The 16085-nt window shown below is 42.3% G+C and overlaps 1 protein-coding gene across 1 annotated transcript in view; it reads left to right on the top strand.

The window, feature by feature from the left end:
- Positions 1 to 16085, top strand: part of CACNG8 (calcium voltage-gated channel auxiliary subunit gamma 8) — an 89477-nt gene that overhangs the window by 23826 nt on the left and 49566 nt on the right. The window lies entirely within an intron of this gene.

Here is a 16085-nt window from a genome sequence, read left to right as displayed (position 1 = left end):
AGAGGGAGGTTAGGGGTGGTTGAACAGCAGCAGCTCCTAAACGATCCTAAAAGCCTATGTGTACATGGACACATAGACTTTTATGGAGTTGAGTTTAGGAGTAGGGATGAGCTTCGTGTTCGAGTCGAACATACGTTCGACTCGAACATCGGCTGTTCGCCCGTTCGGCGAATTCCGAACGTTATGGGCCGTTCGTGCCAAATTTGTGTGGCGCTCACGGCCCACAATGCACTGCGTCATCGCAGTGCATTGCTGGCTCATGATTGGCCAAGCATGCACTGTGACCCCGCATGCTTGGCCAATCACAGCGCCAGCAGCGAGGAGAGCCATGATTGGCCACAGGCAGGATGCCTGTGGCCAATCATAGCTCAGGCTGTGTAGTACACGCCCCACACTATATAAGGCCGCCAGTGCGGCGGCCTAGTGTAGTGTGTTGGCGTCTGAAGCAGTTAGTGGGTGTTCTGTGTACCTTCAACACAGTACACACCGATCGTTATAGGCCGATTTTCGATCTTGCTCTTCTGTAGTGGTTGTTGTCTGCTTGCCCTGACCGCAGTATACACCGCTATATTCACCTCACCTATATAGCTAGTGATCTATCTTTTATAATAGAGCTTGCAGTCAGTAGTGTTAGGAGCTTGTGCGTGCTGTCTGCGTGCTCTGTACCCAGTACACACCGCTATATCCACCTACATAGCTCTTCTCTATTTGAGCCCACTTGCCATCTGCAGGAGTTATTGGAAGTTGTGTGTGCCTCCAGCACAGCACAGTATACATCTGTATATACCCCTTTATCTCTGGTGTTCTATAAAAAAGGCATCTGCAGGAGTTAGGGGTTTTTTTGTGCCTCCAGCACAATATACACCTGTATCTACCCTTTATTGCTGTTCTCTAATAAAGGCATCTGCAGGAGTTAGTGGGTGTTGTGTGACTCCAGCACAATATACACCTGTATCTACCGTTTATTGCTGTTCTCTAATAGAGCCATCTGCAGGGCTTAGTGGGTGTTGTGTGACTCCATTACACTGCTGTTTTACCCAACTACCTTCAGGCCATTACATTAAAACCGCAAGCAGTTTTAAATGGTGTTATTTCTGTTTAATGTCATTTTGTGCAGGGCACTATTCTAAACACGTGGCACTTCACAGGCATACTACAGACACCCCCCAGGCACCATATTTAAAGGAATATTTCACTTTTTTTTTTCACTTTAATCGTCATTAAAATCAGTGCTCCCGCCAAAACGGCAATTTTTAAAAACATTTTAGGCATTGACCCATGTCCCCAGGGGCAGGAGCCAGGTCCCCAAACCCTTTTTAGGACAGTATCTTGCATATTAGCCGTTAAAATTAGCACTTTTAATTTCGAACGTTCGAGTCCCATATACTTCAATGGGGTTCTAAAGTTCGTTCGAATTTGGGGTCCGTTCGAAAGTTCTGGTGCGAACCGAACCGGGGGGTGTTCGGCTCATACCTATTTAGGAGCTTTGTCAAAAAAACGGAAAAAGCTCCTAAACTCAAGTTTAGGAGTTGCTAGTGGCCTTAGACAATGTGTACAAAGTACATTATATGTACCTGCATTCTATTTCTGTTAACTGCAGAGATTCCTATACATTATCTTAAGACAAAAAGCTAGATACAATACACTGTGACCAATCTCAAAAAATCTACAATAATCTTTCTTCACTTCTGACTGTTCTAAGCTAAAATACACATATTGGTCAGTGTATAAGATATACTTGTTCAATAGCTTGGCACAAATTGCCAATCACATGGCACCAACTCAATGCATTTAGGCATCTAGACGTGGTGTAGACAATATGCTGAAGTTTAAACCGAGTATCAGAAAGGGGAAGAAAGGTGATATAAGTGACTTTGAACATGGCATGGTTGTTGGTGCCAGATGGGCTGGTCTGAGTATTTAAAAAAACTGCTGATCCACTGGGATTGTCACGCACAACCATCTCTAGAGTTTACAGAGAATGGTCCGAAAAAGAGGAAATATCCCGTGAGTGGATGAAAATGCCTTGTTGATGTCAGAGGTGAGAGGAGAATGGGCAGACTGGTTACAGATGATAGAAAGGCAATCAAATAACCACTCGTTACAACCAAGGTATGCAGAATACCATCTCTGAACACACAACACATTGATTCTTGAAGTAGATGGATTCCAGCAGCAGAAGACCACACCAGATGACACTCCTGTCAGATAAGAACAGGAAATTGAGGCTACAACTCACACAGGCTCACTAAAATTGGACAATAGAATATTGGAAAAATGTTCCCTGGTCTGATGAGTCTCGATTTCAGCTGCAAAATTCAGATGATAGGGTCAGGATTTGGTGTAAACAATGTGAAAGCATGAATCCATCCTGCCTTAAAACAATGGTTCAGACTGGTGCTGGTGGTTTAATGGTGTGGGGGATAATTTCTTGGCAAACTTTGGGCCCCTTAGTACCAATTGAGCATTGTTTAAATGCCACAGCCTACCTAAGTAGCGTTGCTGACCATGTCCATCCCTTTATATCTACATTGTGAACCTATCTTTTGGTGGCTCTTTCCAGCAGGATAATGCACCATGTCACAAAGCTCATATGATCTCAAACCAGTTTCTTGAACATGACAATGCGGTCACTGTACTTCAATGGCCTCCACAGTCACCAGATCTTTGGGATGAGGTGGGAGATTCGCATCATGAATGTGCAGCCGACAAATCTGCAGCAACTGCATGATGCTATCATGTCAATATGGACCAAAATCTCTGAGGAACATTTCCAACACCTTGTTGAATCTATGCCATGAAGAATTAAGGCAATTCTGAAGAAAAAGGGGGTCCAACCCAGTACAAACAAGGTATACCTAATAAAGTGGCCAGTGAGTGTATAAAAACATTGTAACTGGATAGTTTATTTTCTTCAAATTTTATGTGATGTCAGCAGTTAAAACTGAATAGTATTGACTCAAGTCAGTGTTTTATACTGTATTTGATATAGCACTAATGTACTGCATGTTCTTTATTAAACATGTTGAAGGGTATGGAAAGCATTAAGCTGTTGGCCTAAGTGCTTTCATTACCTCTTACACTTTTTCCTGAAAAGGAATCAATACAACTTTCTTTTATCTTTATAATGTACTGCAATATGTTTAATTTAGTTTTCTTTGAAGTTGAGGATACTTGATTATTAAGGTATAGGCACCATTTATAACGTACAGTGCTATGGACAAGAGTCTGCAAGCCTGTGTTCCACAAGAAAGTTTATTAAAAATGTTATAGGGCAAGTTTAGTCCACTGGCAAAATGTTTCACTCAGTCTAGCAGGGTAGTAATTGAAAGTTGCTAAAAACCCAGAAAAATAATCCAGAAAGGGATACTTGACACACCATTCATATACATGTGAATTTACTCATAAAAGCAAAAGGTAACATGTAGTGTTTTTTTATTCAATTTTTTTTAAATTAACTTTTAATGGATTAAGGGCCAGTTCATACCAGGATTGCACAGGAATGTGCATGTTCCCATGTGATTCACACTTGTTCCTGTGTGGTGTGTTGATTGATTTGAATGGGCTGAAAACTGTACAAGACAATGCACTACTTTTAAAAATGCACTGCAGCAGACTGCATGGTATTGGGGTATCTTACAATGTGGTACCTGCAAATGTACGCCTGCAATCTGTATTGGGGTGCTATTAACTTTACATTCCCACCAGCATGCAGATTGCAAGGGCAGAGCATTTACTTGCAGTGCGGGAATTGCACACTGAGCGTGCCTATCCTGCTTCGCGTTCTGCTGTGGACTGCCCCCCAATTTCTTTTTTCTTATGAATTTTCCTCCTGTGAGCCTGCTCTGTTCATTCATTCAAATGACAGAACTTCAGATAAACAGAAATTGTCCAAAAGAAAACAGCGTTGTCTTAGAAACACCCATAATGTATTGTGAAATCTATGCCAAAATCCTACGTACTATATGCTGTACATGAAGGTGCCCTGCAATAACTCAGAGGGGTTTATTTACTAAAGGCAAATTCACTTTGCACTACAAGTGCACTGAAAGTAGCAATGCTTTTTATTAAACAACTTGAACAGTAGAAGGATGGAGGGTTAGGGGAGAGTTCAGATACCTTGTGCAGATCACTAAGGACTTGAGACAAGTATGCTTTCAGTCAACGGATCTTGCTCACCCGGATAGGCCTCTCTCACTGCCCTAGCAGCTGGAATGATGGACAGACACAAGTTCCTGCCAAAGACTTGATGAGAACAATAATTGTTGAACAATCCTCTGCCACAGGATTCAGTAATGATAGCAAACTCAACAACACAGCACTGCTCACCCAGATAGACCACTCTCACTGGCCTAGCAGCCGGAATGTCTCTGCCACAGACTTGATGAGAACAATAATTGTTAAACACAGCAACTCATACTAAGATTCCTTTAGCCATGCAGTATTAGTGTGAGGTAGATTGGTTTGGATGTGTCCTCCAATTGAGTCACCAGACTCCTCTTGAGTCACCAGCCTCCTCTTGAGATACCAGCCTTTTGCTCTGTCCTCTCCAAGATGAGTCCCCCCCCCCCCCCCCGGATCTTTCAATTGTTTGGCTTCTTCCCACAGGACAGACAGCACCGGACCACCTCTGAACCAGCAGGCCCCAGACAGCTCCTGGGCCTACTTGCAATAACGGGCCAACAAGGCCCCGAGACAGAAAAGGAGTTGTCACACACCTTACGCCAGGAGCGCCATGAGGTGAGAGAGGGGAAAAATTGCATCTGCTCCTTAAGTATCCTTTCCCAGAAGGCACAGCGGTGAACCACTCCCACTGACTATTTCTTGGGAAAGAGGGACACTTAATATACCTTAGCCTGTTTCCCTTCCATCACTGGCCTGTGGTGACAAAAATACCTACAGACAACAGCGTGGAACTACATGCAACACAGCCAATGCTGGAACAGAGGCAAATTTAGCCATAATATTAAGTTTGAACTAGGTACAAAACAGACAACCCACTAAATTTGCATGCAAGCACCTGATTAACAGGAGCAGGGCACTACATATATATTGTTACAAAAAATTATAGCTTCAAAAAACTATGCTCTTACTAAATACCTCAGACTGTCTACTTTCTAAAAAGAGGTAATTTGGGGGTATTTGTACTGTTCTGGGATTTTATGGTTCTCAAGAAATAAGATACATTTTTAAATATATATATATATATATATATATATATATATATATATATATATATATATATATACATATATATATATATATATATATATATATATATATATCATAGTTTGTACACGCTATAACTTTCACAAACCAATTAATATACACATTATTGAATATGTTTTACAGGATAAAAGTATAAAATATTTTTTTTTCAACATTTTTGGTCTTTTTTTAATTATATAATAATAAAAAATAATCCAGTGGTATTTAAATACCACCAAAGGAAAGCTCAATTTGCATACAGTGTTGAATGACAGCACAATGATAGCCAAAAAATGGCCTGGTCATGAAAGGCGTAAAACCTTCCGGAGGTCAAGTGGTTAAAGTCTAATTTTATAGCTACTACTTAAAGACTGGAGAGAGAGGAAACATGTGAGAGGAAGCAATAAAGAGCTTAAAAAAGCTTTTATTTACAGGTATTGTTAGCTAGGATAGCAAGAGAAATTATATCGTTTATAAAATCAAAGGAAACTAAAGGGTGAGTTCATGTGTACATCATTCTCCATAGGTACATGACCACTTCAACCACCTGGCCATAAAATGGGTGAGGCGATTGGGAGGTATAAAAGTGGAGCTTTAATTGTACCTTATAAAGCCAATAGGTATTTGTTAAAAAATAAAATATTCAATTTTTTTTACAAAAGGTTAAACGATATTCAGTATATATTATAGTGTGAACATCAATTCATTCATTATCAGTTCCATCATTATACAGAATACAATAGTTTGAATATGGCACTTGTGATCAATGCATTTCGTGATTAACATTCTTCCTTGTGATCCATGACATAAATTGTGTACAGATGATGGTTCCCTGTAAAGGTTGAATCACAACAATACAAGTTTACAAACTTTGAAATTCAAACAGGGCAACAATAATAAACATACCCTATATCTGCTTAAAAACCACCCAACAGCAACTATGTGGCAGATGAGGTTTAATGTTGATGAACATAAAATTATGCACTCGGGGCTAAGAATATAAGAATATGCATGCATCATACATGCTAGGGGGGATACATTTGAGGGAATCAATGGTGGAGAAGGATCTGGGTGTTTTGGTAGATCATAAGCTTAATAATAGCATGCAATGCCAAGCTACGGTTTCCAAAGCAAGTAAAGTCCTTTCTTGTATTAAGAGAGGTATGGACTTTAGAGAGAGAGATATTTTACCCCCGTACAAATCATTTGTAAGACCTCATCTGGAATATGCAGTTCAGTTTTGCCCACCAGTTCACAACAAGAATATTGGGTAACTGAAGAAAATGCAGAGAAGAGCAACCAAACTGATAAGAGGCATGGAGGAGCTCAGCTATGAGGAAATATTGGAGAAACTGAAAAATGGAAAGAACTCCCCTATAGTGGGGTTTTTACGCAGCCAAGAGGTGATAAATAGGCAATGTATGAAAAATCTATGTTTATTGATATATACAAAAATCCTTTACATGATATTTAAAACATGAGCTTCAGTGGGGAATAAATAATGCCGGATACATGTTATTAGACAGTGGTTACATATCAACATTACACAGTGAATGTCAAGTTTGTCAACCAGTTGCAGCCCACAGTGGGGTCTTCTTCAGAGGGACTTTCTGCTAGAAAAAATTTATAACAATTACTTATTGTACACATTATTGACATATCATAATCATGTAAACTACACACAATTGATATAGTTACCCATAGGATGTATCCAAAACCAAGAAAAAGGAGTTATTCCCATATGAAGCAAATCTTGCTTAAAAAGAAAACCTTCTGATTCCCCAACCGGGGTTCCAGACTGCTCCATGGCCATCACAAGCGGGAATGGGCCAAAGCCACAGTGTGGCTTCTGAGAGGTCACACTTTATAAGGCCCCACCCACTTCCCAGAAAGAGAGGGGGTACAAACACCCAGTAGTGCGGGTATGAGTGGATATTATCTATGGTAAAAAAACAAAATAAAATTGTATTTAGTATAATATATATAAAGTGCCACAAGCCATAAATAATAATATGGCTCCAGCATATGTGTGGGCACAATTATGTCACATCATATGCATAGAATCGTCTATACTTGGATTAATGCCCACATGGGTTGTGTCCATATGTGCACAATCCTATAGCCAGGCAGAAGTTATGTATAGAGGAACGCCAAAAATCCATATGTGATGTGAAAATGAGAAGTGTTGGAGTAGTGACTGAAGTGACAAGTATTAGGTGAAATGAAGATTACCAAAAATATGCATAGGTGACCAGAGAGGGAAGGAAGAAAAAAAAAAAAAAAACACCAAGCACAAACCAAACACAAATGCCACACACAAACCCATTAGTGAAAATAAGAACAAGTTTGTTTAAGGGGAAAGAAAAAGCATCACTAAAAGAGTGTAGAAAGAGTGATGGGAACATGAAATCATGTTCTTAGGAAAACAGAAATAAGACAAGATAAGAATGTGATATTGCCTACAGTGCCGCAGTTAAGCAGGACAGAGCAGGGTATAAAAGTGAAAAAAGTGATGAAACAAAATGCCACAGCACGGTGAAGTGACCAATAATGCGAGACAAAAGTCGCAGTGTAATAACATAACATAGTGACACAAACAGAAAGTGAGCGCATTCGGCGACTGAATGAGAAAAGTTATTACCTAAGGTTTAAGGAAATATTATATTGGTTTGCACTGCTCCAAAGGCCAAGACTATAGACCGTGACTTTGCCCGGGATCGGTCTCAGTTATGCCTCGTACACACGATCAAACAATCCGGTGGAAAAGTAACTTTATAGTAAATAACATTTCGGCCGTGTATGTGCCAGTCCGCCGTACTTTTGAAATGGATGGACTTTTCCCCTCCTAAAGAAAAGTCCACTCATTTTGAGCGTGTCTCCAGGTATTCGGGGCCAGCGAAGGAGGCCCCGAACAAAACAGAAGAGAAGAACAGAAGGCCAGAAGACAGCGACGACAGAAGACCGGGCCACCGCTTATAAAAAACTTAGAAGAAGGCGCGGTGGCCTGGCAAGAAGAACCGAAGAGGGGGACAAGACCCCCGAAGTCGGAAGAAGAGGGCGGCGACGAAGAAGAAAAACGGGCTCCTCTGCTAGTAAAAGAGCTATGAGTCCGGCGAGAAGACCCCCAAAGACGGAAGACCCCCGGAGCTATGCAATAAACTATTCTAACCCTTGTGTGTTTTTTTTTTTACTTTTTTTCCACAGGTGAATGGGTAGGGGTACATTGTACCCCATACTCATTCACATAGGGTGAGGGGCCAGGGGGCCCCCTTATTAAAGGGGGCTCCTGGATTCCGATAAGCCCCCCACCCGCAGACCCCAACAACCAACGGCCAGGGTTGTCGGGAAGAGGCCCTTGTCCTCATCAACATGGGGACAAGGTGCTTTGGGGTGGAGGGGCCACGGGCCCCCCCTTCCCCAAGGCACCCCCCATGTTGAGGGCACGCGGCCTGGTACGGCTCAGGAGGGGGGGGGGCGTTTGCTCGTCCCCACCCCCTTTCCTTGCCGGCCGGGTAGCGTGCTCGGATAAGGGTCTGATATGGACCTGGGGGATACCTGGAGACGCGTTCAAAATGAGCGGACTTTCCTCCGCGTGTGTGGACATGTCCGTTCATTTCAAAAGTACGGCGGATAGTCCGGCGGACTTAGTATGCCGTATTAGTCCGCTCAAAAAGTGCCGTGTGTGGGCAAGTAGCTCATTCGGAAAGTCCGGCGGACAGTCGGGCAGGAAATACGCCAGAATAAGTCCGCCGGATAGTCGGCTACGTGTGTACGCGGCATTAGCCTAAAAAGATTTATAAAGAGGAATATGTGTATATATAAATATAAAGGAATAGTATTACACATTTTGAAATATACATCCCTTATAGAGTAAAGCCAGAAAAGCAATGCATAACCAAAGTCACAAAAAGGTGCCTATCGTATAACGCTGAGAATGTGTATGATCCACCTGCTGAGCTGCTGGAAATAGGTAATCCCCTGATATGTCCAAGTATATATGGGTGTCATTGATTACTTAATTACAAAAGTACCTGTAGGTGTACCGCCAGACCGCCCATCGGATGGTAAATGGCTGCCAAACAGGGCAGCCTCATGTGACTTCCCCGGCATTCCGGAAGGCCGCTAAGTGGCCCCCGAATTGATGTCACGTGCACACGTGGGGCCCCGTGCATGCGCCGCGAGGCATAGTGTCCGGAAGTGTCCAGGGATGCCGCCGGCAGGAGGAACTAATCCCTGCCTGGGCCGCGGGACCAGCCCGCATGCCCAGTGCAGGGGACATGGGGAGAAGCGCAGAAAAATCAGCAACTACTCCCCCCCCCCAGGGAAGACATACTAATGGGAAATTAGCCCATCCCCAATGCGGAAACCACGGAGACACCAGGATATCCCGGAGGGGGGCAGAAGGTACAAAAAAAAACAAGAATAAAAGAGTTTCTATTGAAAACATTATCACTATACATATATGGTTAGATGCCAGGTTATATCCCATCCATATAATATTGGAGGAACTGAACTTATTTTGTCTTGAGAAGAGGAGATTAAGGGGGATATGATCAACATGTACAAATACATAATTGGTCCACATAGTGAACTCGGTGTTGAGTTATTCACTTTAAGGTCATCCTAGAGGACAAGGGGGCACTCTTTACGTCTGGAGGAAGAGAGATTTAATCTCCAAATATGGAAAGGTTTCTTCACAGTAAAAGCTGTGAAAATGTGGATTAGACTCCCTTAAGAGCTGGTCCTGACCAGCACAGTAGATTGCTTTACAAAAGGACTGGATTCTTTCCTAAATGTATATAACTAGGTACTAATAAGTCTAGGTAAAGTTGATACAGGGAATATCCAATTGTCTCTCGGGGGATCAGGAAGGAATTTTTTCTCCCTGCTGGAGCAAATTGGATCATGCTTTGGTGGGGGGTTTTCTTGCCTTCCTCTGGATCAACTGTGGGTATAGGATTGTGTATATGGGTTTGTACGATTTTTTTGCCCTTTTATAGGTTGAACTAGATGTACTTGTGTATTTTTTTTAACCTGACTAACGATGTCATTATTATTAGTACAAGCAGATCTCAATGACTGGTCAATTGGGCAACTACTGTATGTGGCAAATGAGGTTTAACTGCTTGCCACCCGGTCACAGTACGTTTATTGTGACAAGGCAGTGTGAGCAAACAGGATCCTCCAGACACGGTGGATTGGGGCTCCCGGTATCCAGCCGCTTTGAGCAGCCAGGGGATCATGTGAACACTATGCGATTACATGATCACAATGTCAACAAAGCTGTTATGAATGCATTTTATGTACAAAAGCTGTGCTACCTATAGTGATGATATGATGGGCTCAGCGCTGAATAGCAAAAAACGGCCTGGTCATGAAAGGGGTAAAACCTTCCAAAGGTCAAGTTGTGAATGTTGATAAATGTTATGCACTTAGGGACTAAAAAACATGCATCATACATTCTAGGAGAAGTACATCTGGGAGAAGGGTAGGTCATAGACATAATAAAATCCAAAACGGAAGTTTCTAAAGCAAGCAAAATACTTTTTTTGTATTAAAAGAGGTAAAGACGCCAGAGAAAGAAACATAATTGTGCCCCTGTACAAAGTATTAGTAAGACCTTATCTGTAATATACAGCTATGGTTTGGGCACCTGTTCACAAAAAGCATATTGGGAGACTGGAGAAAAAAGGCAACCATACTGATAGGAAACATGGATGACCCTATATATAAGGAAAAATTAGCTAAACTTAATATATTCGGGGGGATATGATCACCATGTATAAACACATAAGTGGCCCATATAGTGAACTTGGTGTAGAGTTGTTGAATTTCAGGTTATTACAGAGGACAAGAGTTCTGGCCAGCTTGGTATATTGTTTTAAAAAAAAATTTGTTACTAAGACCGAGTACACACGGGCGGACTGTATGGCCTACTTAGTCTGCCGAAACACATTTCAGCGGACAGTCCGCTCGTGTGTGGGCTTCAGCGGACTTTTTCAGCGTGCAGTCTGGCGTACTAAGTATTTCGGAATTTCCGTAATTCTATCCGTCATACTTTGGTTTCAGAGGACAATCCGCTCGTGAGTAGGCTAGTTCGACGGACTAAGAATGGCGCATGCTCAGAAAGGATTTACACGGCGGAAGGTTGCATTGCTGTGTATTGGACTTCCTATTTCTAGTCCCGTCGTACGTGCTGTACACGTCATCGCGCAAGCTTTTGACGGACTGTTTGTGCATCCGTGTGTGGTCAAGTCCGTTCATTCGAAAGTATGACGGACTGTCCGTTGGATTGTATGACGGACTAAGTAGGCAATACAGTCCGCCCGTGTGTACGCGGCCTAAAGGTACAAAATATAACTGGATATGGACATTAATAGGTAATAACACTAGTAATTGTTGATCCAGGGAATAACTGATTGCCTTCTAGGTTATGAGGAAGGAAATTATTTTTCAAATTGGTCCTTGCTTTATGTAGGGTTTTTTGTAGATCAACTGTGTGTATAAGAGTTTGTATATGAATGCTTTCTAATTATTTATTCTATTTATTTTTGTTTTATTGGTTAAACTAGATGATCTTTTTTCAACCTGACTATGTAACTTATTACCCTTCTCCTGGTTGTGCATCATGAAGTAGATAAGACAAATGCCAAGTTTAATTTCACTGTATTCACGGGAAAGAAGCAAAACGAAGAAATCCAAAAGCCATACAGTTCCTCCAGCACCATAAGGGTTTGTGTACGCCTGTGCTGTTGTCAATTGTTGGCTTTTTCATTCAAACGCAGCAGCACTCAAATGTATGCAACCAAGGGCAATCACAGCAAAAATCTATGTAAACCCATCTTAATAATTGGACATGCTGTGTTCAGAGAAACACATGGAAGAGCAAAGCGGGTTAAATGCAACCTCAGAACTGTCATCCATACTGCACCATTAAAGTTAGTGTGAAACTGCTGACCTGCATTTAATGTGCATTTTAAACACAATTAAATCACAGGAAGACAATCTCTATTTTCACAGTCAGTAGCATCAAGGCAGTTTCAGTATTTCCGTCTTCTAAATCAGGGATCTCCAAACTGCAGCCCTCCTGCTGTTGCAGAACTACATGTGAGGAATTGTAAAACTCTGACATTCAAATACATGACTAGTAGGCATGATGGGAATTGTAGTTCCTGAACAACTGAGGGACAAGTTTGGAGACCCCTGCTCTATATGTTACTTTGCAAACCTCTAGTGGCCTCACTCCATGTGTCACAATTCACTTAGCTAGCCAAGTCTTCACGATTATGAAACAAAATTAAATATTTAACAGGATAGGCAATCAGCCAAATGACTAGAAAGGGAACAATTTTAACTTGCAGTTTACTAAACAGGTTCAAAGTTAGCATAGTCTCCATAAGACTCTTTAACAACAGAGAATCATGTTGAGAATCGCTGTTTCAGTAAAACAGTTCTTACACAGCTACTTGCTATTATCCTCATAAATAGTGCACCTCACAGTGACATCCTGGGTAGTTTTGGCAAAACAGATAAAAAACTGGAGGGATCCAAGGCCCAATGACGAAGGGCGACGCCATGGGCACTGGAGTATTTTGGTAGCATTTAGTAAAGGGCTCTCCACAGTAGCTGGGTCTTTTGGAAAAATTGCATTCTATTAAAGTTGAACACCAGGTATGATCTTTATCGCATACCTATATTGGCTCAGCTTGGACCAATGTAAGTATGCATACCAAAAGGGTTACTGGGATAGCTAGCAATCGCTGTAGTAGTTGGTGTAATCTTCCAGGTCCTGTGCCAAGTGGCACTTGGACCACAGGGGGTCACTCGCTTGGCAGAGCCACAGTTCACAGAATTCCCTTAATTTTTTCAATTAATACAAGGTTATTTATTATTGAATGAAGAGGAGAGGAAGGGTGTTAACATCAGCGGATGGGAAACCGTTGCATTTATACTCCTTGGTCATGTCCCCAAACCCATAAAATTGCCTATATCTACATCAGAGCAAGACAAGTAAATGGTAAGTAGATGCGGCCCTCTATTACACCTAACCCCACTTGAACTTGCTGTCCAGTCAAATTAATCCACTGAAAAAAGTAAAAGGCTTGATCGGGAGGCTCTGCTGTCCTGCTTGTTTATCCTGCTGTTAGATTGGTGCAAGCTACTTTTGTTACACACTTCTGCTGCTCTTCCCCGCCGGACACCTGCGGGCATGCGAAGGAGTCACAGCGTAGGACAAAATCGCCCAAAAGCTGGCCCTATGGGTGCATTGGAAGTGGAGGCCAGGCTCGCCACCATTACTGCCTGCAGCATGAACACACAGACAGAGGATAAGGACATTGAGGTGGCTTTGGAAGCTCTCATACAGGAGATCACTATTTTTCAATCTACCCTGACGACTAAATTGGATCATATCCATCTGGAAGTTTGACACACTTGCAAAGATCTGAATGCCTTTTGTGGCCGTTTGGCCACTCACTGTCCTTCACACCCTGGAAATTAAAGTGAAGTACTTGGAGTCCTGGGCAGAAGACACTGAGAACTGGAATTGGCGCAATAATTTGCACATCCTGGGCCTTTTGGAAGGCTGACCCTACAGCCTTTACTCAGGATATATGTAAACAACTTCTGCCTCAAGTGAAATTTTCACCCTACTTTGCGGTGAAGCGGGCTTATCTGATTTCTTCTACCAGGGGCCCTCCAGGGGCTCCCTCCCATACATTTATCTTTGAACTGCTAAACTTTCAGGATGGGGGCATGGTGCTTCACGAGGCTCAGGCCCAAGAGGACTTGCTGTACGAGAATGTCAAGCTTTCTATTTTTTCAGACCACTCCGTGGAGACTCAACCCCTTCAGAAGTCCATTGATCATATTCACACCCATTTAAGAGGCAAGGGCCTTTAATATAGTATGCTTTTTTTCAGCTTTAGTTTCAAGATGGTGATCAAGTGTGCTTTTTGACCTCACTGGAAGATGCAGTCTCCTGGCTGGATATGGTCTGCAGGTCTTGATATGGTCCTGTCTTTCCATGAGACTCCTGGAGAAGTCTGAGAACAGCAGTGTTCATTTTAGTCTTAGGACTAAAATGGCATTTTAGTTTTAGTCATATTTTAGTCATCTCAATTGTTTTAGTTTTAATCGTATTTTAGTCTACTAAAATGTTTTAGTCATTTTAGGTGACTAAAATGTTTTAGTCGTTTTAGTAGACTAAATTAACACTGGAGGACGGATGCATCCGTCTTCTTTATCTTTCTCCTTACTTGGGTGACTATTCGTGGCTTGGTAAAGTATTCTTCAACCTCTGCTGTGCCTTAGTTGCCTGAGCCTGACTCTTCTATAATGGGGATTCCATCAATCTGTTCCACTGCCCTGTGTAAGGACCCTACTTTCATCCATTTGCGGTTATGACTGGCCCTGGCCTGTTACCCCAGGTCACTTATTTGCACTGTTGTGTGATTTTACCTCATACGTTTTTTCCTCCCAGCTTGGCTGGGAGACCTGCACCTCAAGTATCCTTGCTGGACAAGTTCAGTTTTAGAGACTCCTTTTATTGTTTTTACTGACTTTTTGCTTCTTGCACATATTGATCCCAAAGGGAAAAGTTTCACCATGTTTGAGATTGGGTTTTATAGCACCCTCAGTTTTGGGGGGGCTGATGGGAAGGGGGATTTGTTTTTTTGGGTTTTGTTGTTTTGTATTTTGCTGTTGTGTTTTTATTGAAAGTGCACATTAAAGTCAGTTTACTGCTCTCTGGACTTGTATTAGTCAGGCTGCTGTGTTGATGCTGATCCATCCGGGTACTCAGGTATTTTGCCCCCTTTATACAGTGATTAGTGCCCTGTTATTACCACGGCTAATTTTACAGTAGACTCATGGAACACAAGAGCCTTGAATTCTCCTATAAAAGGTCCTTGATGTTCTGTTTTTTGAAAGACAATTGACCTTATATATGTATCTTTCAGGAGGCTCACCTTGTAGGTAGTAAAACTCTCAACCTTAAAAAACCCTGGGTGGGGTATCTCTATCACTCTAGCTACTCTAACTTTGCCAGAGGGGTGAGCATTTTGGTGTGGAAATCTCTGCCTTTTCAGCTCTTGCACCTGGAGTTGGACCCAGAGGGACGGTATATTGTGATTCATGCTATTATTGAGGGATTAGAACACTATAGTGTTGGTGGGCCTGTACATCCCTCCTCCAGCTTCTCTTTGACTGCTTCGAAAGTTCATCTCCCTGGTGGCCCCATATTCTACAGAAAATATCCTTCTTGTGGGGATTTTAATATGCTGCCAGACCCTGGGGTGGATAGGCTTTTCCCAGATGGGGCGCTCCTTCTGATCTAGCATCCTGAGCCGAAACCTACCATAGAAACACCCAGCATCCAGAGAATTTACTTGTCACTCTTCCACCTATAAGACTTTCCCCCAAATTGATCTTGCTTATGTGGGGGGATCTCTTCTCTCCTCTCCTCTCTAGGGTTCACTGGGTGGATATTTTGCCAAGGGGGATTTCAGATCATGCCCCGATTTTGTTGCAGATTTCCTTTCCCAAAGTTCTCTGGATAAGCTGTGGAGACTTTGCAGATTTTGGATCTCTGATTTTAAGCAGCAACTGGGATGCCTTTAAGGCTTTAAGGAGAGGACAGTATCAGATGCTAATAGGACAGGTTTGTAGGGCTTTGAATGCTGACCTAAGACTGATGCTGAAGCTTTTAGCAGAGAGCAACAAAATGTCCTGACTAAAGATGCACAGCTCTATAGCAGACTGCTGATGGCGACCAGAAAGTTTCTCCTTATATGCACCACCTTGACTTGGAAGAGACTACATGAACAGTCTCAGAGGATTTTTGAACAAGTCAAATGGACTGGCAGGCTTCTGGCCTG

Source organism: Lithobates pipiens, unplaced genomic scaffold, assembly GCF_037356315.1.
Source record: "Lithobates pipiens isolate NorthernLeopardFrog02 unplaced genomic scaffold, aLitPip1_a1.2 Scaffold_27, whole genome shotgun sequence".
Taxonomy (NCBI): domain Eukaryota; kingdom Metazoa; phylum Chordata; class Amphibia; order Anura; family Ranidae; genus Lithobates; species Lithobates pipiens.
The sequence above is the reverse complement of the archived record's forward strand: the minus strand, read 5'-3'. Positions and strand labels throughout refer to the sequence as shown.